At 35.1% G+C, this 22,561-nt stretch overlaps 1 protein-coding gene across 25 annotated transcripts in view; it reads right to left on the bottom strand.

Moving 5' to 3' along the window:
- RBFOX1 (RNA binding fox-1 homolog 1) overlaps positions 1 to 22,561 on the bottom strand; it is an 853,949-nt gene that overhangs the window by 491,042 nt on the left and 340,346 nt on the right. The window contains exon 3 of one of the 25 annotated variants that reach the window (XM_068420340.1): positions 4,383 to 4,427. The exons of the other annotated variants lie outside the window; for them this stretch is intronic. The gene's annotated coding sequence lies outside the window, so the exon portion shown is untranslated. The remainder of the gene's footprint in view (positions 1 to 4,382; positions 4,428 to 22,561) is intronic. 25 annotated transcript variants of the gene reach the window in all.

The following is a 22,561-nucleotide window of genomic DNA, read 5'->3' as shown; positions in this document are numbered from 1 at the left end:
AATTTAGCAGAAAATTTTTCAAGCAGGGCTAACATATGCCCCTAGAAGTATAAGAAATTTCACAGTTTAAATTCTTCCTAAAAGTACTTAATAAATCTGCTTGAAAATATCAATTGCTTTTGTTTAAAAGTAATTCACAACACTTATATTTCATTTACAAGAGCGACCAACACATCAATTGTATTACAGCAAAAGTACACTACTCCCAGTTGGGTTATTCTTACATGCCCATTTTTCTAGAAGTGCAAAAGGAAGGTTCCATTCACCACAATTCAGACCCCAACCCTCTTCCAAACATGTCATCATAGAAGATTAAGCAGATAAAGGAAATAAACACAAGCTGACAGGAAGCTGAAAGAATATAGCATTTGGCAATGATAAACAGTCAGAAACAAGGAAGCCTACTTCAGTCTGCAAAGTCATTATAATAATTTGTTGAGAAAGCAGTGAAGAAAAAAAACCCAGTAAATACTTTGGAAACTGCTGGATCAATTTGCCAGTGCTGAAAGCACACCAGCCTCAGAGACTCAGGGACATTTGTATTAAGCAAGAGACACACAATTAAGCTGCATCTCAAGCTAAAACCCTGAGGGCTCCACATTTCATTCCAGTCAACTACTGCTGTTTTTTGGCACTATTTTCATTGCAAATATGAGTAATGTGGGCCCTTTAGTCACTATTAAGCAGTAATCTGGGGAAATCATCCACTTCCAATAATCTTATACTCCAATTTAGGGCACTCTGAAACCACATAATGAATAATACTGTCGCCAGTTCTCTCCTATAATGACACATGACATATGACTGCTATTGCTCTTTTCAAATCAAATCCAACTGTGTTGTTTTCTTTCAGAAAATCCTGTTTATTGTATTCATTTGAATTTCTTCATTCATTAAATAAAGAAGTAAACTTCTGCTTCATAAGCAAGATATTTATTGTTAACTTGGCATTCAGAAAGCAGTGGATTCCTTTGCAATCAAAACAAAATTATTTTCTCAAGTGAGTAACACCATGTTAGGTTACAAGTTACTCATGACTAATAAAAAAATGTATTTTCACTGTAAATTAGAAAGCTAATTAAGAGACCTTCCACTGTTCTTGCCCCTCCTGGACGGATTTTAACTGTTACTAAGGTCTGCCACAGAAGAATTCGCAAGAATGATTTCCCTGTTGACAAATGGAGAAAAGATTTCATAGCTAAGCAAGTTGAATGCCAGAATAAAAATAAGCCACCTATCCATTTTTATGTCTCCTGACCCTTTTGTTTTTCATACCCACTGGAAAATGCTGGTCAGTAACATACATTGGAGCAACGTTCTAAGGAATATAGCAAATTTAAATCTATGCTGGCTATAGAAAAAAAGAACAACCTGCAACTAATAAAAAAGTCTTTTAAAGATATGCGAAGATTTCAAGAAGAAAATAGTCTCAGAGATGAAGGCAGAAAGTTTTTGATACATCTGCTTTTAATAAATTGAAAATTCAACCTTTACCTTACCTATAAAAGATAGTTTAAAGATAAACTTTACCAAAACATTGCTTCTATGTTTCTCAAGTAATCTAAGGCAATGTGAAATACACTGCACTTTATCAGAAATATTCCTAAATTATTCTCTAACTTGCTCAGAAGCAGCATATCTAAGTTTTAGATAACAATGTGGATAATTCCTTATTCATCCCAGGCAAACACAATCAATTGCATTCTAGAAATTCAATTTAAAAGTAATTTATCTTACATTAATATTCCAAATTCACAAGATTTCCCATAAAGCTATTCTTGTAGCGTAGTAAATTTTCAATAGACATTGTTATTAAAATAAAAATGCTCCTGCACAAAATAACTTGCAAGTTCTGTGGTATAGTCTGTCTGTGCAGTATTTACTCTGTGTGGTAGTAGAGAAATCTATGTGAAATCTCGTGGAAGTGTAATTTACAGCTGAATTTTAAATAATCTATTATACAAAATATACATAAAAAGACAACTTTACAGGTGACTTTTTCAAGAAGCTTTCATCATCTTACAGACATGCTGACTTATCAGTCAACTCACAGTTCTTCTCTGCTTATTTATTTCTTTCTCATACTTTATAACCATTCAAGGGGTAGGTTTATTTACCGTGAGGAAGAAAAATGCATTACGGAGATACCCGAAACTAACAATAATGAAACAAAACAGAAGGTTGATTCATTAGTGATCTCACATTTCTTGACACTTTAATCAGGCTGCTATATTTATCCAAGGAGGGGCAATGGAATTAGAGCTCTTAGTCTCGTTTCTACAGGTAAGCTTTATCACATTAAAAAAAAAAAAACACGTCGGAATGAAATTGTTAATATACCTACTATAATGAGTGATTGGATTAGCACAAAAATGGTTCTCTGAATGTTATCTACAGAGCACCTGCCTAGTGGTAGAGAAAATAAATTAGTATATTGATATACACATAAAATAAATAAGGGCAAACTGAAAGCAATCATACCTAAGTAACACCCATAACACCAGGCTGAAATATGCCTATATTAACATTTTGGTGATGTAAAAGACATGAAGGTATAGGCAGTTACCACACCTTACAGGGTTTTAAATATTCTTAGGACACCCTTTCTCATTAAAAAATAAAAATTGTTGAATATTTTCAGTATTTGAAAACATAATGTCCACTATATTTGTTTCCCCTTTGGCTTAGACTGATGCTCTTTGTGAGAGACCCCGACCAATCATACCAGAAATTAAGTCATAACTTGCATTGTCACAACTGTTCACAACATTAACAGTTCAGGCTAGCTTTTCTGCATGAGATAGCACACACGATTTCTAATGCAAATTACTTTCTATGTACAGAAAAGGGGTGGTTGTCTCCTTTCAGGAGACTGCAGACTATGGATTAGGAGATGTGCACAAACCCATGGTAGACCAAGAACAACAGAAATTTGAGATCCAGGTGCACTGCTGTTTCAATAGAATGCAATAATCAGAGTTGAAACACTCATATAGGAGCAAAAGTTTCAAGGATTACTCTAAATAGAGGTATGACTTCATCAGAGAGTATTGAAAACCAGATGTTAAAAAGCATGCTTTTATAATACAAAAGCCTATGTTCTAATATTCCATCATATTTTCAGAAAAAAAAAAAAAGTGCATTGATTGCAAAAACATTCATATAACGGTGTTACAGCCCTACGCTCTCCATACAGCTTATGATCTCAGGCACAGTGCTGCCCTGATGCATCTGTGCTCCAGGAACAGCTCTGTTCCTGTGGGTCAGAGATCTCTTGCACCATATTCTGTTGTGTTAGGTAGACAAACCCATAGGCTCAAACACATTTAAGGCATTTGTTTTTCAAAGTAGGATTGGACAACAGCTTTGGACTATTGGAATTTGTATTAAGAGAGAAAGTTCAATGTTAAAGACACTTTTTAAAATTCACATAACATATGCATGCTGCTAAAAATGCCATATATAGAACTACAGAATAATTTAGATTAGAATGATCTCTGCAAATCACTGAGTCCAACACCCTCTCTCTCTTGCAAATCAAAGCAGGGTCAGCTTCAAACTCAAATTTCTCTGTGGTTATACACTAGCAGAACATTTTTCAGAACCTTCAGAATCATTTTTTTGGTCTTGGGAGGCAATATAAAACTGTTGAGCTGCTTGAGGGCTATCAGGTAGATCAAATGTAGCTTGCATTTTGGGACTATTATCCACGAGGACACATAATACCACTGATCATAAGCCACGACACATAATACCACCTATATCACATTGTAGACTATGTGGCTGTGCTGCCATATGGGCAGCTGGAGAATTAAGGCCTCGGATGCAAAGGAACCAGCAGAAGTTTCTGAGGAGTGTGTTGTCTGAATACACTTAGCCCATCCTCATCACGCAACAAATGTGGTTAAGACTCTGGAGGAACTGCTATCATCTCTTACCCAAAGTTTTCTCTCATCTCTCTGTTATCTGAGACGTGTCCTGCCACCCTAATGGATGACAGTTTTAGTATGTAGTTAGATCAGCAAGTTCAGCAATCTCTAGGCTCAAGGATGAACATCTAGGTTTATAATCAGCTCCTGCCATTCCTTCCTCCTTAGCCCCAGTGTCACAGAATGGAGCAGAACAGTCCTTCCTGAGACACTGAAGGTTAAGTAAAGCTTCTACTCTGGAAAACAAGTATTTGCTAATACAAAGTTATCACCCAGAGCCTCTATTTTGAGAAACTGTTAGGATACAAAAGAATTCTGAAAACTTTCCCTTTTGCCTTTTACGGACTTTTACAGAGGAATTGTATCTATTAGGATCTATCCAGAAGGATTATGACTTTGTCGTGGGACTTTAAAGCAGGATTTTGTTTCATTTGCTACTACTTTCTATCTTACTTGATAGCTGCATTATCCATGTTTCCCAAGTGCTACATTTTCATCCTGCAGGGAAAAAAAACAAAACACTTCTGTAGAGATCTGAGCTAGCGCCTCTTAAGCACAGCATTTAATGTAACTACATTTAACTAAATGCTTCCTTCCTGTATTTTCTTCTACTTCCACAACAGTTAGAAAATTGTGAAGATTCTTTTAAATAATGCTCTTCACTTAGTTATGTCCAAACACCACATAAGCACATAGCTAAACGAACAAAATGTGCTCTTCTTATATTGAAAGAATATTATTTATATTTACCCCCAAAAAAGGAGGCAATGGCCTGCAAATACAGGCATATAACATCAATTAACATGAATACCATGCCCACAACTATTTAGTAGCAGTGTTAAAAGATCAAAAGTCTGTTTATGAAGTAAAAATAAATGACATACAAAAGGTTTCATGCAGGCATAGATTCCAGATTAAAATTTCAGTATATGAACATATTGAACAACCAGTGGGTCTAAACATACAGTCTAATAAAATGGATGTACAATTAAAAATACCAAATAAGCACTGTGTTTTTATTTGCAAATGGATGTATTTTGGGGCTGAATTTACAAATCATTCCTTATGCCATAGAGACCAAACTGTTGAAACAAGCAAAATGAGCGGGTTTCTCAAAGAGATTAAATCCACTGTCTCCCTGCTGATGCAAATGGCCTGTAGACTGCAGCGTAAATTAAAGATACCTAACATAACTATAAATGATTTATCGTCGGGATGAAACACAACTCCATCAGTATGGAGCTTAATACAGACAAATTTATGTTCTTCAAATAGAGATCAACGCCACATGTACAGTCTGATTCTGTGTTACGATGACCGCCCTAACTCATCTAGTTCACCTTCTCACAACACAGAGGGTTCACGGAAGACCAAAGAGCAAATACACTCTTTACTGATAGACCTGCAGTGAAGAATGGAAGAACAGTTCTGAAGCAAACTAGGAAATTTCCTTGCTTTCGTAGTGTCTGCAACTTTTTCTTTTTGGATATCCATTCCTATTTTTCTCCAGAACCAAAGGCTGAGATTCACTGCAGATGACACATTAGCCTGGGAAATTAACAGCTGCTCTACCACTGTGAAAACACAGGAAAACATTCAGGAGAGAAACTTTAAGTTCTCTTTCTTGGTTAGACATCTCTGGTCCAGGATAACCACAGCCACACTCCAAGATTTTGATAAGAAAGTAGTATATCAAACTGCAGTCCAAGCCTTTCTTTTGTTAAGAGCAGCACTTACCGGAGGAAAACGGCAATATTTTCTATCAACTCATTCACACATAAAAGCTTAGTACAGTTTTACACTCTGATTTAATTAATCCAAGTGAATAGTACAGTAAGACAGAGTTAGTTTTCCTGCCCAGTCTAAAAGCTGTCCCCAAACCCCGCCAGTATCTTTCATTCCAAAAGAACTGAAATTACATATCCCTAGGGTTTTCTTCTTGTTTTATTATGCTGTTTTCCACAATGTAATTACATTACAGCATTGAAAGCAGTTCAGTTTTGCACAGGTATTACCATTTTTATTAACCAAAGTAACAATGGGTATGTATCACTTACAATTAGTCCCCCAAAGTGTTTAACTAAATATCTCAGAAATTTTGGAAATTAAACCAGTAACAAACAGCTATTATTTACTGACATTTTTTAATAAGGTTAGAGCCCTCTGTGTTTTATCTTCTAAAATTATTTATTCTAGCCACTTTGACTGATGTAAAATTCTTGACTAAGACACATAGCCTTATTGTCACTTAGAGTGGTAGCTCTTCATCTTATGATTAATGGGCAGCTTCATTCACTAGGTAATTTAAAAATGCAGAAACTTTGCAAGCAAATTAATGGTCTTCAGAATTCTCAGCCAAATTGCACAAATACAGATTTAGCAGGAATGAAGTTATACTGTAAACAAAATGGCACAAAAGTTAGAAATAAGTTTAACAAATTTGTTCACCATCTGTACCAGGAAAGTAATTTATAAGTATTTCAGCAATATTAGTTATCTACAGATTGCACACTTGGAACTTGTCTTCTGACAAACACCTGAAATTTATTTCCTCTGCTGGTACTGAAATCATCATTATTTCACCATAACTGTTTTTAAAACATTTTCTAAAATACTGGTTGCAAGCAACTACCATAACTACAGGCCTCATATATTCTCTTCCCATATGACAGATAGATTTGCATATATAGGAGAATACAACCAGCAAACTGTTAAATCAGTAACAAAACCCAAGAAATCCCTCTAGAGAGGTTCTTACAAGAATTAAGCACTTTTACTGTAAAAGTTCCTAAATCGTTTCTATTGTTACACCACCTATGGACTGATTACTTCATGAAGCCTCAAATGACAGAAAGAACACAATCAAATTAAATATGTGTCAGTGTCACAATCTCATATTTGCTATAATCCAGTAAAATTTCATAATCCTAATTGTGGAAAGAACAGATCAAGGAGAATATTTTCTGAAGTTCAAAGTTTACTTAAGCATCTTTTACTTATGTACATGCATCCTCCTTGGCAAATCACTTCAGCAAATTTTGTGTCTCTATTTTTTTTAATGTCTGTTTACGATCATAAATACCATCAGCAAAAAAGGGAATCGAAATTACATAGTGAGGAGAAAATAGTCCCCGTTCGATATTTGAAAGATTAAAATTGAATTGCAAAAAAAGTGGCTTAATATTCATAGATGTTTATGCTACTGCAACAAAAAAAACACAGTCTATAAAATCTACCCCATGAGCCATATGCAATTTCTATTGATTTTACTTTCATAAAGTTACGTTTTTATGATGATTTGTAAGTAGATAAATTAAGTTTTTTAACATATCTGTAAATATCTATCCAGACTACTGGCTATAGGGAAGACAACAAAGCAGTTTTTTATCTTTTACAGTAATAAAATACACAGAAAATGTTATCTTTTGAGCCATTCCTTAGTCACTACACTTTTAGCTATTGTTAAGAGTTCAGCTAGAAAGGGCTCTGCATACAACCTGATATAAACACACTTTAAAATGAGCAAATATAACAATGCAAACTACACATACACACTCATCTATTTATAATGTATACTAAAAATCTTTTAGAATGTATACAACACAAATATTCAAACACCAACAAAGCATTTGTTACTTCCAAAGTTTTTAACATACCTATACACCCCATGATACTGCATGGTGGGCTGATCAGATTTTCCCTGGCCAGCTGTTCTTTTTCATCTTGGTACACAGCTGCCGCATCAAGAGCCAAAACCAAGACATTTTACGCAGGGTTGAGCCTAAGAATGTGTTAAAAACTTTTCCTGTAAACAAAAACTACATGCTTCTGATCACTTGCATGAGACGAATCAGTGGAAAATGGACAGCCAAGGCACAGAATCACATTTAAACATTTACTGGATTTTTTCGTCATTTTTTTAAAGGTATGGTCACTAAAGAACTGGACTGAGGTATTTGGATGTGAAATAGCAACAAAAAGTCTTCAGTGGAAACGCATACCATTTCATCTGCCCGAGTAAACTCAAGTTTTGAGAAACACCATCCTATAGCCCACTTTCTGAACTGACAAAGACAAGGAAAAATCTATCAAAACTTCCTTTTAGGATGCATAGATTATTTTATATGGAAAATACTTCCTCAAATTCTCCAGTCAAGCATCTCTGAATCATAGAATCTCATTACCTTTTTTAAAAATGGGTGTGATATTCCCTTTTCTCCAGACACTGGGGACTTCGCCTGACTGCCATGACTTTTCAAATATGATGGAGAGTGGCTTAGCAACTACATCTGCCAATTCCCTCAGGACCCTGGGATATATTTCTTCAGGTCCCATGGACTTGTGTAGGTTCATGTTCCTCAGGTGGTCTCAAACCTGTTCTTCTCCTAAACTGGGAGGGACTTGGTTCACCCAGTCCCTGCCTTGAGGTTCAGGGACTTGAGAGATGTGGGAAGAATGATTGCCAGTGAAAACTGAGGCAAAAACAATGGTTGAGCACCTCAGCCTTCTCCATGTTGGTTGTGACTAGGTTTCCTGTCTTATTTATCGGGGGCGGGGGTGTGTGTGTGTGGGTGGGTGGGTGGTGGTGTTCATATTCTTTAATCTTCCTCTTTTGACCAATGTACCTGTAGAAGCCCTTCTTGCTGTTCTTCAAATTCCTTGCCTAATTCCAAACTCCAGCTGTGCCTTAGCTTTCCTGATCCCATCCGTACACACGCTGGCAACATCCCTATATTCCTCCCAGGATATATGTCCCTGGTTCCACTGCCTGTGCATTTCCTTCTTACACTTTAGTTCGACCAGGAGGTCCTTACTCAGCCATGCTGGTCTCCTGCCTTCCCCGCCTGATTTTTTTACACATGGGAATCAAGAGCTCTTGTGCTGTAAGAAAAATGCCTTTAGCTGCCAACTCTCTGCTGCTTTACCCCTGATGGCAGTTGCCCAGGGGTCCCATCCCGATCTTGAGATTAAAAAAAAAAAACAACAAACCAAAACCAAAACAAAACAGTCTGTGCAGTCAAAAACTCAGATGCAGCCAGCCAGTGTCATCTTTAAGAGTTCTGCTAAACTACAGCTAAAGCCAAAGTGCTGTGGTTCATTACTTTCCAATGTAATAGACTATGCTGAAGCACGTAATCCATTCCATAAATTGAAGTTGATAGGTGTATGTGCGCGTATCTGGTAATGCTTATTCTCATGCTCACGTTAAAGCACAGAAATAGTCACACTGAAGGGAAAGTGTGACTGAAACCCTAATCTAAGGCTTAACCGATACTTGCCATGCACATAAACTAGGATTTACTGTGTTACCCTTTCATTTACCTTTCATTCCACTGAATTTTCATCTTGTATAGTACTCCTTGGTTATATCTCTCCTTCTACCCAACATATGTAGCAATACGTTAGTGAGTTGTGACTGGTTCAGTCTCTGTGAAGTTCCAGAGCGTGACGACAAAGCTATTCTATTTCTACGGAGCTGGTAACTTTCAGTTTAATGCAACTAACTGGATTACTTTTATTCATTAACTTTAAGCAGATTGAAATGAAAAAGTTTATCAATGTATAACATACATAAGGAAGAACAACTGGTAACCAACTTCGAGTCTCCGTTTGTATCTCATAGATCAATGTTTTCTAAAATAAGGTATTAACATAGTAAAGAATTAATGATTTCATGAAAATAAGCTAGCAAGATAGCTGTAAATTTTTAACTGTTAATGTTCAGACATAATTAAAAAAAAATCAAAACAAAATCACCATAAACCCTCAAAAGGCTTAGCCTTTTAAAGTTTCAAGAAATCAAGAAAATCCTAGTTATTCAAACCAACACTGCAAACCTGTTATACATAAGGAATTTACTTTTACTGTTTTAATAGCTACAAAAAGAAATGTGTGGGGTTTTTGTTCTTTCCTTTATTGGATTATTTTTACTATGTAGACCTTTAAAAGATGGAAATATGACAAATAGACCTCAATTAGTGAAACTTTAATCTTTTTATTTAACTGATCTTCAAACCTTTTGGACAGATAATTGTTTTCAACTTGTGCCAAGAGCTGCTATTTTGATTCCCAGGTTTGTTTTGAACACTTTAATAGGAATCATTATTATTTATTGTATTCCTGCACCAATGGCTACCACTTAAATAAATGACCTCATAAATGACACATACTTAAATACAAATCTAAAAATTAATCAGAACTTTGATACACAAAAAGCAGTCCTGAATGTGGCAAATACATTTATTGCTGAGTGACCAAATTAAAACATAAGATACCTCTATAATATAGCATGCCTTTGCTACCAAAGTAAAAATATATTTATAAATAAAAAGCATAACTTAATAGTCATCTTTGACTAAGAAAAAAAACCAAATTAACAGTTATCATAGTCTGGAGTATTGTATGATAGAGCGTACAGTTTAACCTGTAGCCAGCCCAGCAGACAGCTTTACTACATATCAATAAGTACAACATGGGACTCTGATCCTATAGAGATTTATGCCTTGCCTATGTATATTCAGAGTCTTATATCATTAATACCATTAAAAGTTAAGCTAGCTGTTTAGTCGACAAAGCACCAGACTCAGACCAGCAGAACTACTTACATTAAATACTTTCTGACAAGAACATTATTTTTAATTGAGATTGAAATAATTGACTTAAGTGGAGGCTTTTTGTTTTCATTACTTGCAAATCTGATTCTGCTTGATAAAAAAGGGTTGGGTGGGAAGATTCACTCTGATCTTTCCCAGACTTCATAATAAATCACCAACCCTTGGCAATCATTTACCTGAGACCACTTAGTATTCTCTAAGCCAGCTGTGCTTTCTAGCCTTTCATAACATAAAATTAAAACAATAGAAATTATTGATTAATGACAAGAATATATATGGCCAGCTCCACCATTTAATAAAGAAAAAAAAATACCATTAAAAAAATGGATTTGGTTCAGTGTCCATAAATGTAAAAACGTGTACGCTTTAATATTCTCTCAGGAATTTCTGTTTAACCCTCCAGTGCATATTGTAGTCAGCATTTTTGATTGAAGTTCTGTCACGGTTTGTGTGTTAAACAGAAGTGTCGTTATTCAAGAAGATGAAAAGTCATAAAGCATAATGCAATTCTGTACTGTCACAAAAGGGGTAATAACCAATAGCGTGAATTCAGGCAAATGACTTGCTGCTAAAATATAATTTCCTTAAAGTGAAATACATCACAGTAAAGAAATTCCCTTATAAAACATCTGATAATTCAGGAGTCAAAAGGACTGACGGCATTAGCCAAGTTATACAGATAATGACACAAAACAAGAAATCGGAGCTTGATCTTACAAAGAACATAATATTGCTATAATGCTCAGAAGTCTGGCATTAAAAGGAGCTGAATTACATTATTTCCACAACGCAGAGTGATATTTCACACAAATATAGATTTCCGTAGGTGAAATGAAAAGTAGCACCCACAAGTGGCAATGCATTATCACTGCTGTAGACAATAACCTCAATAATTACTGAGTAAACTACAACCAAGTTTTGTTCGCGATTTTCAGTATATAAATATGATTTTATCCTAAAACAAATTCAGAGATGGATTTGTTTATTAAGGAAAACAATTGATCTGGCTTTTATGATGCTGTTCCACTATTAACAACCTGAGCAAAAGCTGGTAACAACCACTGCTATATGCCTGAATAATTACATTCCCATCTGAGGTAAGGCCATTCAGGTATGGAACTTCTCAAATGAAAGACCAGTTACATCACTCCCTGAAGGACAAGCATTAAAGGATCTCTGAAAAGAAAGGGATTCTTAAGACTAGTTTTATTACCTAGTTTACAGATACATGATAATTACAGTTCTGTGATTCAGATATTTATAGAAGTTAAAACGAGGACTAAAAGTGTATCTAAAAACTAATGGGAATAAACATGTATGAAAGGACTTCGTGAAAGATTTAAATACTTGAAAATGAAAATAAGCCAAATAATTCTGGGATAGTCACTGACTGTTAAAAATCTTTAAATGTAATAATTATTTACTTATATGCAGTTATGTAAGTAATATACAATATTAGTTTCAACCTATACATTTCAAAATCATTAGTCACATAAAGCCACTCCATAATGTAATTAAGAGCCTTTATCCCATACAAAGTCCAGATGACTCTGGGAAGCATCAATAAATATAACTCCTATTCTAGCATGGAAAGTCATTTTACTAACACTTGCCTTGTTTACTTGGAAAGTTATAGGTGAACGTAGTTGTGAGAACCATTAAAATCGTTCTTTGATTATAGTGGCAATCAATACTTTGTTTCAAACAGAGGCAAACAAGTTAAATCCCAAGATTTAAAATACACTCCCTAGAGTATCTGTATGAGAAATAGCTTTTTTTTCTGGCCCTTTTCTAAAGTGCTGTCCCAGTAAGAGTAAATCAAGAAAGAAGATCTCTCAATAAAGGATACCTGAAAACATTCTCAAGACCAGTCCCAAACCCAGATACCACGGCTCTGATAAATAGTCTAAAAATTTCCCTGACCCAGTATATTTGCACATATTCTCCACAAAAAGTGCTTCACTTCCTTACAGTTGCTTCCTCATTAGAGATCCCCTCATGGGAACTCAGACCAGTATCTTTACTCAAGCTGAGATCAGTTTTTTCATCCTTTTCAGACTGCCTTGAATTTCTGCCAACACAGCAATATATAGCCAACTAATTTAAAATTACTGATTAATGCAAAAAGCCTATAGCTCTAAATCCTTTTCATGTATCTAGTGTTAACACTTGACATGAATACCAGAAGCAGTAGAGCTAGCATAAAAAGGTAATGTATATGCGTAGATATTTTCAGGTTTTCTCATGAGTAATTGGTCTTTTAGAACAGCTGCTTAGCTAGTTTTCTCTCAGAAAGTGTTATAACCGTACCCAGGTTCTCCTCCAGTTTAAAGGGGCTGTTGTAAAACTGAAGAAAGTCCAGCAGATGGTGATAAGGGGACTAAGGCACATAATCTCTGAGGAGAGGTGGAGGGAACAGGCTTGCACAGTCTGGCACAGAGGAGGCTAAGAGGCAATCTAACTGTAGCCTACAATGACTTGAAGAAAAGTTGCAAGATGACAGAGCCAAACTCTTCTCAGCAGTGTAATATAACAGACTGCAGTTTGGTAGGTTGAGTCTGTAAACTGAGAAAAAGCTTTTCAGCCGGTGTGTAGTGCATCGTAGTGATTATATGAATTCTAGCTTTGGAGGTTTTCAAAACTTTGCTAGACAAATCCATGACTGACCGGATTTAGCACTGGCATTAGTGCCACTTTAAGTGGAAGATTAGACCTGATCACCTCCAGAGGTTCCACTGAGTCAATTCTTTTATGACTGTGTGATAACATGTAAGAACTGGATTCATCCAGACACACTGACACATCCATTCTGAAACTGAAAAGGACTTGCCGCAGATGCCTCTTCTAAAAAGGTCCAGCTTTGAAGGATGAAGAAGCAATTTTAATAGATACTTGGGATATTAAGAACCAAAAGAGTGTTTTAAACCACTGCCAATGAGTACAGATTGAATTGTATTCCCTGAAGTGCAATAGGGAATACAATCTAATCTCACTAGGTCAATAACATACTGTGCTAGTATATCTAGTTTAATTTTTACTCTACTCTCACCATTCTCCATTGAGTATTTGCATCATTTTATCCATATAAATATGCTAGGTCACCTAGAAAATCTGATTACTGTGGTTAAAATTATCTAATGAGAAACAAACTAAGTATTTATGCTTGCAGAGAAAGAAAACCATCAGTTTTCACAGAAACTTTCAATAGTCTGTTCTGTAAAAGGTTGTCAAGAAAACTACCTAAATAAATCAGATGTATTAATTTGTAACAAACATATTTGGAGGATTATTTTTTTTTTTCTCCTTTGAGTCTGTGAGATAGTAGGTGAGCATTCTGAACTTTGCTTTGGTTTCAAAATAACTAAGCGATGTCACTGCTGCAGTAATTGCATGCCCTGGTAACCTGAACACTAAGGAGAAAATCACTGAAATCAGCAGAGGAGAGAGGGCTCTTGAAGATTCCTGCTCCCTAATTATTTCACTGAAGGTGACTTCCTTACGGATATAGACCAGGAAAGGGCAAAAAGAGAATTACAGTGAGTCATGTGGTTTGAGAGGTGCTAACATTCATTTCCTTCTTCAAACCTAAGTACTGTGAAAAAGCTCCTGGTGATCACTGCAAAAATCACATTTTTATTCCAGTAAATTCTTATGCTTATCATTGTTTTTTGCAGCCAGGAAGACTTTGCCACCGTTCTTCAGTGTCTTCATCCTGTTAAACCTCTTTAAAATGGCAGGCAGCAGAGTCTTTATAGCCATGAAGCAACTGAGAACTGCTAGCTCCTCATGCGTCAAAAGAATGGACTGGATGGATAGTTGCCAGATTAGTTAAATACAACTTAGTTAAGCCTATATCTTTTTTCATCTCTTTTTTCTTTATGTCCATGATAGAGGATAATCTGAGGAATTCAAAAAGCTTACTATGCTTACTACTAAAGACCAAGAACAGAAACATCTCATTCATTACACATGGTCTCTGTGGTATTACCGGTATCAAAGCAGAATATGGATTTATGTATTTTCTCCAGGACTGATAAGCAGCAAAACATTCCATTTATTCTCAAATTGGATTAAGTCAGATGTCTGTGTTCTGATCTTCTATCTACCATTCATAGACACCAAATCCTTATTATACACTTACCCACCAGTTTCAATTTAAAAATAATAACAGATACTTAAGACTGAAATTATGACAGCAAAAAGTAATCTCAAACAACCCATGGCAAAATTTAGCAAAATTAGTAGTTTAGTACTTGGCTATAAGCCATATTAAAAATAGGCAATTTTTAAAAATCTAATGACATGTTTATACATTACCTGTTTAAAATAATTAGCAACTGAAACAATGGCCATATGTGGTCATTAGGATAATAATATTAAATGGATATGCAAATTTCCTCACAAAGAAACCTGAGTGTCTGTGAGGAAAGCAAGGTAATTACAACATATGGAGCAAACTGAACTGCACCATTAAGAATGTAAACCACAAATACTTCAAATAAGAAAACAGGAATAAATCTGGATTTGTAAGTTTTGGAATAACATAGGTTTATTAAGAAAAGCATTGTCACAGAAATATAAATGTTATCTTTTAAAATCTAATTTTGGTGAAGTCTGTGTTTATGTATTTGTAACAAATGATATATCAGGCCCCCACAGACAGCATAACCAATGTAATCTATGCAGCAGCAATTGTGAACCTGGTATTTACAGAGAACAGAAACTAATGTACTTGATCCTCCTCCTTTTTTGAAACATATTTACTAGCTAACAGTCCTCCTTTCCTGGACTTGTAACCCTGTTGTTGTAAATGCTGGCTGGCAATATGCTGACTTATGTCAGCATTGAAATTTGGCACCATGCTTCATTAGCTAGCCAACAAAGCAATTCAGGAGTGTTATTGAATCATATACCAGTCTTAGTATTCTCCTTTTCTCATTTTTATTTCACTGGGTGATTTTTTTCACCAGGAGAGAGAAAAATGCTTTGTAGCCTATTTTTAAAACTATCCCCAGCAGCAATACCAATGCTAGTATTCTTAGACTGTCTTCTCCCATCCACGAATTCTAATAATACCCCATAGAAACTAATTTAAATGTTATGTTGAATGTAATATCTTAAACGAACAGTATTGCTAAAAGGAGAGAATTATTCTATTTCTGGGTATTTAGTTATTTTCAGTTCACTTTTTTATGTAGGTTTTCCTTCATGCTGAATAGTATTTTCTGATCTATTCAATATACTATCTTACCACCTATAATATTTCCCACCAGCAACTGAATTGATCAGGAGTTGATCAGAGCTAGCCAGCAGTACAGTACTGTCTTTCAGAATTATAGATTTACTTCCAATGAAGCTAATAGGAGCTTGTCATCAACATAATATTCATATTGCCATATTGAACATAATTCAGTCCTTAACATAGTTACTCAAAAGCACTCAAAATAGCTGATATCAGAAAAAGTTTTTAAAGAATGAAATAACTGAAGAGATTACTAGAAAGTTAGTATTTATCTATTTTTATTGGAAGGTAAGATTTCTCTTTCCTAATCTACATTAAGATTTTAATTGTCTGAAGTGCAGTAATAAAATATTGAAAAACTGTGTCATGTTTCTCTCAATTGGGTCACTGAGAAATATCCAGACTCAGAATGCTCACATACATTGGAATAAACATAAATGAGAAGAAAGCTGAGTCAAATATGTAGCTTAATACATTGAGTCTTTCTGAAAACTACTAGCTAATCGTAATTGTACTTTATTGATAGGTAGAAGTTGCTACCAGTGATGCAAACTGTCTTGTCCAGATCACAAGTCTGCTAACAGGAGAGAAGACCTATTTCCTCATTGCTCCCCGAGGAACAAGAATATCATATTAATCCTGAAAGGTGACGTGCAAGCCTACCTGGCAAAATGAACTCCCAGAAGTCAGTACTAACATGGCTTGTATTTCACGTTTAGGGCCATTGTTCATCTGAGAACACACATTAAAAAAATGCTGACTATGCCTTTTGAATGAGAAAGAAAGCCCTCATGTATGTGTTCCTTAGGGAACAGAAATATACAGACCAATTTGCTACAATACTTCATGATAAGTTCCCTATCTTCATGAAGCCATGCTAAAATCTTGGTATTTTGCATGTTCAAGAAGTTGTCTGGACTGCAACCCTGCTTCTCAAAAACACACTTCAGAAGGCCAAAAAATGGCAGTTGCTTTTATAACATGTTAGCAGTCGCTTTTAGGAGTATTTTTGTTGTCAATAGCAATGAAACAACTGAATTATTTGTGAGCTGCGATTGTAAGTATTGATGACTTCCAAATTTACAGCAGTTTAGCATGCATACCTATTGTTTCACAAACTTGTTTTTCCTCACATTCCTTCCTTTAAGTACATTTGGATTTTAATGAATTAAATGGAGAGTAAAGGTAGAAGTAAAACATTCATCACATGCTTCCATCAATGGAAACAAAGTGGTAGGTCTCCAACTCATGTGGGTCTTTGGGTACTATTATTTATTTTGAATGCAATCACTAAAATAACTGAGCATGGGGAATCAGACTTATAAATTGGACTCAAGTTTCATACACCACCCCTACATTACTATCTCAAAGCTACAGAAAGAAAAGTAGTTTTGACAAAAATGGGAAAGAAAAGACAATTCTAAGTAAAGAAGAATAAACAAAAGACCCCAAACTACAAAACAACACAAAACATTACTGGATAAGTATCTGGTAAAAAAAAACAAAAAACAAACAAACAAACAAACAAACCCACAAAAAAACCCCCAAGACAACAAAACACAAAGCTGTTGAAAAATGCCTGGTAAAAATTATATCACACTTCTGCAGAAGTAGAATCTGAAGCACCAAAAAAGCAGTATTATCTGGCCAAAGGCAAAGCAGGACCAGAAAGGGATATTAAATGTCCAAACCCATAGTCTATTAAGCTAATAGGCCACCCTTCTTTCCATACAGACATATAAACACACATGCAATCTGTAGCCACCAAAGACAGGGCAGTGCTTTTTTTTCTTCTCTGCCACAACACACAGAACATCTAGCTGTTACCGTTTAGTTAAGACAGAATGGTGATTCTACTGAAGTAACTCACATTATATTACAGAAACAGGGTAACAGCTATCACCTAAGAACTTCAAATAGCATTCTTAGGAGCCAGTAGAGTATATATATTAACACCCAAACATTAAAGTCAAGGGAGCAATCTTAAATTGCCATCTAGGGAATATTACTTTACCTCAGAATGAATTCTACTTATACTATGAACTAATTTTAGTATGCTTAAAAGTTACAAAAAATATTGCAAGGATTGAGGAGACAGCAAGGCAAACATCATGAGTTTCCTGGCACAGGTCTTTCACAGGGAATCAAGCTGCTAAAAATAGCATGGTAGTATTTAAATTAAAACCCCCTCACAAACTGTGAAAAAGTATGAGAAACATTTCACTAATATCAGTGATATTATTCAGCAGATCATTCAGATCCGTTTACATAAAGCTACGTAAGCATTTGGTTATTACAATGAGCGAATTGAATTCAGTGGCATTACACATAGCATCAGAATTCTATATACACACTATATGCAAGCCATTATTAGACTAGAGATGGCTATTCTGCTTCCTCCTCCTCCTTCCCTCTCATTAGTGCAGTAAATTCAATGTGAGTTATCACTACTATCTCTATCTCCTGAGCAATTAACTTCTGTCATCATTCAACAGTCTCCAGTTCTAATTTATACTTAATGAAAAGAAAGCGTTAGAACCTACAGGCACATCTGAGTAAATACAATGACATGTAGCACACTCGTAATTGTGATACTTGTGATAGTTAATATATATATAAATTGAAATAGATTCATGCAACAGAAAGAAAATTGTTACAATCGCACAAAGTCAGCTAATGGTTTCACTTCAAAAACCACTTGGGAACTCCAATCTCATATTAATATAATTTTCTGAATTATAAATAAAATATGTATAATACTACAAATTAAAATAAATTGAATTGTGTTTCCAACCTGGTGTCTCAGTTTAATTTTTTATTGGCTTTCTCTTTTAAGCTATTTTGTGAGATTTTCTTTCCATAATGCAACTAGGACATGCATCCATTTAAACTGTATTCCCATCTTGGTATATTTGTTATTTTACTTATGCAGAAATGATGAGATTTATCCCATAGCTTATGAGTAAAAACGTATACGTATTTAGGTTTTAAATGGATCTCTTCTGAATCTCAAGCACTGATATTGTTGCCTTTACTAAAATTGGGTTCTGGAAAGCTAACTCTGCACGTCTTTTGTTTGTTTTGGTTTGTTTTTTTAATGGATTAAAACCTACTTAGGGCAATATGTGATCCAGTCAGCCTGCCTCCAGGGAACGTTCTAGGTGCAAAAAGTGAAAATTAAACCTGAAAGCTCGAGTACAAGATGCGAAATGCAAAGCTCCCCTTGGGTTTTCTCATCATCTTCAACTTCCTTGTTAAAAATTTATTGAACCTACCAGTTAAGAATATCAAGCACTATCAAAATGCATGAGATTAAAACATCAAGGTTTATAGCTTTAAGAAACTGTCAGCCCAAGAAACTGGATTTCTTTTTCCTGAATAACACGTGAATTATTTTCCATTATGCTATGCTATTTTTTATCTGAGAGCAATACAAAACAGGCGTTTGAGCCCCATGCAGGAATGTGCATTACAAAACAGCCCACGGAGGCTTCTATAACAAAAATCTAGGCTTCTTTTTTATTTATTTCCTACACTAATTGCGTAGGCTTTTAGCAGCCTCTAGCTGTTACCTTTTCTCTCAGGCTGAAGGCTTCTTCCTTGAGACTCTAGTTGAAAGACATTTTTAATTCACATACCCTACTGCTAGTCTCATTACAAATAAAGGAATGCCCCCAGTAACATATAGTTCTAACTTAAAGCTTGCACATAAGAGAAAATTTCTAATGTAAAATTTTTTCATATGTTTTTTTATATACGTATATGCACATACTGAGAGTGAGCTACATGTGTATATACACATACATATATCTAATGTGTACCTATCTATATTATATATCTGTATATACACACTTAATTTCTTTTTTTCCTGAGAAACATTTCTAAAAGGTATTTAAATAGTATTCATACAGTATTATGATACATCTCATTTTAATCTCAGTTTCAACAGGGACGGAAACTTAGTTTCCCTTGAAAATACTTACATAGTAAACAGTACATCCAGATTATATGCTGGAGCTAAAAATATCAAATTAGCCAGTATTTGTTTGGATATACCACAGATACCTTCAAAGATGCTTTCCTAGATACTGCAGAGCAATACAGCTGTCTCAGCTATACTGTTGTACTGACAAAGCTATTCTGAAAACCGATCCCGAAAAGAGTTTGTTCAATGTAATTGCAAGGAGCTCTGCACTAGGTTCCATTGTGCAAACCAAATGTGTTTCAAATCACTTTTTGAAAATGAAATTAAAGCTGTCTGAAACATTTAGGCCTTACCCTTTCGAGTGGAGAAATGCCACAATACCACGAAATGTACAGACTGAAGCCCTGACTTCCATTAGGAACCAATTTCTCTAGCAGACATGAAATTCAAATATGCAGCCATTAAAGGGATAAAGGTTGTAACATTATAAAGGAGGTTTCACAATATAGTAACAGCAATATAGTAAATGACAAAATAATATCTTCATGTTATTTCTAACTTCTGTAACAGCTCAAGAATTCATGTACTAATTTTTTTTTTCCAGTGTAAATAGGTAACAGCTCAAAAATGTCAGCAATTATTTAAAATTCAAAGGAAGGTGGTCTCCCTTTCACTAAAGGGAACAGGAACTGGCCTTACAAGTTAAGTAATGTTAGTGCAATCATAAGTAGCTATGAGGATATGATGCTCTATTAGTGCAAAGTTAATTTTTGGTATAACTTCGCATCTTATGAATGAAATACCCTTGCCACAAATCCAGTTGAAAGGGGAATAGATTTTTTGCATTAAGTTAGAAGTCTTTGCAGAAACATTAGACAAACTTTTTGATAGTCAGATCACATCATTACAACAATCACAAGCAAACAGTTCAAGAAATATGACCAAAGTTAAGAGGAAAAACAACAAAACCAAAGCCAACAAAACAGAGTTTTGTTTATATTTGTGAACAATAAGAACAGTAGGTGATGCCAGAGCATCTGGCTGCTGTCAATTTTTAAGCATTATATTATTTAGCTCTGCTCGGAGCACTTTCATTCTGTGGTGACAGAATTAAATGACACCAGCAATAGCAAGAGTAAAGCAAGGACTTTACAGTTCTCAAGAAACAAAGAAACAGCCTAGAGCTAGTGACCACAGTGCATCTTATACCATGAATTCTCTAATACTTTTCAAATCATAACTCACATAAACCACAGTTTACTCTTGCCCTGAAATTATACATTTTTCAGTTATGATTACAAACAGAATTGCTTTGAATTTCTAGGGAAGTGACTCAATTTTTTAAATTTCTTTTTTTTTTTTTTTTTTTTTAAGAATTAATATCAAGTGGCACAAAGTCATCCTAAAACCAACCCCTTCCCCTCCCACCCCAAACTCCTCTAGATTTCAGTCTAATGACTTTTTTCAATCTATTGCAATTAAATTTTCAAAGCACTTATTATGTAATATGTAATCTTCGTCTCACTTTCAGGAAGATGCAAGCTTCATATTCCCATTCATTTTTACAAACTAAAATATAAGCGTTCAAATTACCTTGGGACTCCCCCTTTTTTTGCCTAAACATGTGTTTAACTTTTTTTTAAATATTATTTTAACCTTTCCAGCAGTCTGAAAATGCCTATGGGATGTACACTAATCGTGTGATACTGATAATAAGAAATGCAATAAACCACATGAAAATAAAATAAAATCTTTAGGACACCTCCTTAATCTATATGAGCCTTCCATTCAGTTTTAGCTTCAAACTCAATCTTACATTTTTATGGCAAATGCCAGCCATGTTCAGGTTCCTCGTACTTCTGTGAGGTTCCGAGATGATGACCTTTGATCACATTTATTTTTTGAAATATAATAAATTGCATTGCTGAAAGCTTACAATATTAAGCAGTTACTAGTAGCTATCTCTGATTTTTTTTACTTTGTGTATTTCTAAACACACATGCAACTTCCTGGAACCAGTTCATTAGAATATTGCAAGGCAATAATTCCATAATCACATCTGATAAACATTCTATTCATGTCTTGCACGATTCCATAATCATGCCTGATAATCCCAGGAGCACGTGATTACCTAAATAACACACAAATATGTATTTTATCCCAGTACTTGCAATAGAGAATTCCTAAGCAGCTTCCTTTGCCAAATAAGCTGAAGAGTGTTTCAACTTCCCTCCAATGAACAGAGGCTTCTGCTCTCCAACTTTGAAATAATGACTGAAATTTAACGGAGGGTTCCTAAATATCTCTAATGTATAAGAAATCCATATATGTATAACATCATTCAGGTAGCTGGTTGTCCAAACACAACAGTTCTTCCCTACCTAGGGTCAACTATTGTCTACTCCAGGCCTCATCTGCCCCCCTGTTAAATATTAAAATAACTCATCAAATAAGTTTCCAAGCAGCCTGCTTCTGCTCTAGGAGAACTTCATCCCGTCAATGAAGTTAATAGCTAATAAAACTTTAAAGTTTAAAGCACTGATACGAAGTCTGACCTGCAGGAATATGGAAGACTATGTCACTGAACCCATGTGATACCTTACAAATTTTCTAGCATGTACTTAGGGGATTTTATTAATGAGCTCTGGCAGCAGACAGACATATTGCTGTTTAAACAGCTGTGGTTAACCCTCTTACAGGTTACGTTCATTGTTCAGATCTGTTCTAGCACACCCATCCAAAGCCAAAGCAAACCTCAACACCACATCCATTGTAGTTGTAAAGTACTTTGTAACTGATGTAAGGTATTAAGTGAAGACACAAAGATGGTCCGACACTGAAGAGTTATATT

Source organism: Nyctibius grandis, chromosome 30 (assembly GCF_013368605.1).
Source record: "Nyctibius grandis isolate bNycGra1 chromosome 30, bNycGra1.pri, whole genome shotgun sequence".
In the NCBI taxonomy this organism is placed as follows: domain Eukaryota; kingdom Metazoa; phylum Chordata; class Aves; order Nyctibiiformes; family Nyctibiidae; genus Nyctibius; species Nyctibius grandis.
The sequence above is the reverse complement of the archived record's forward strand: the minus strand, read 5'-3'. Positions and strand labels throughout refer to the sequence as shown.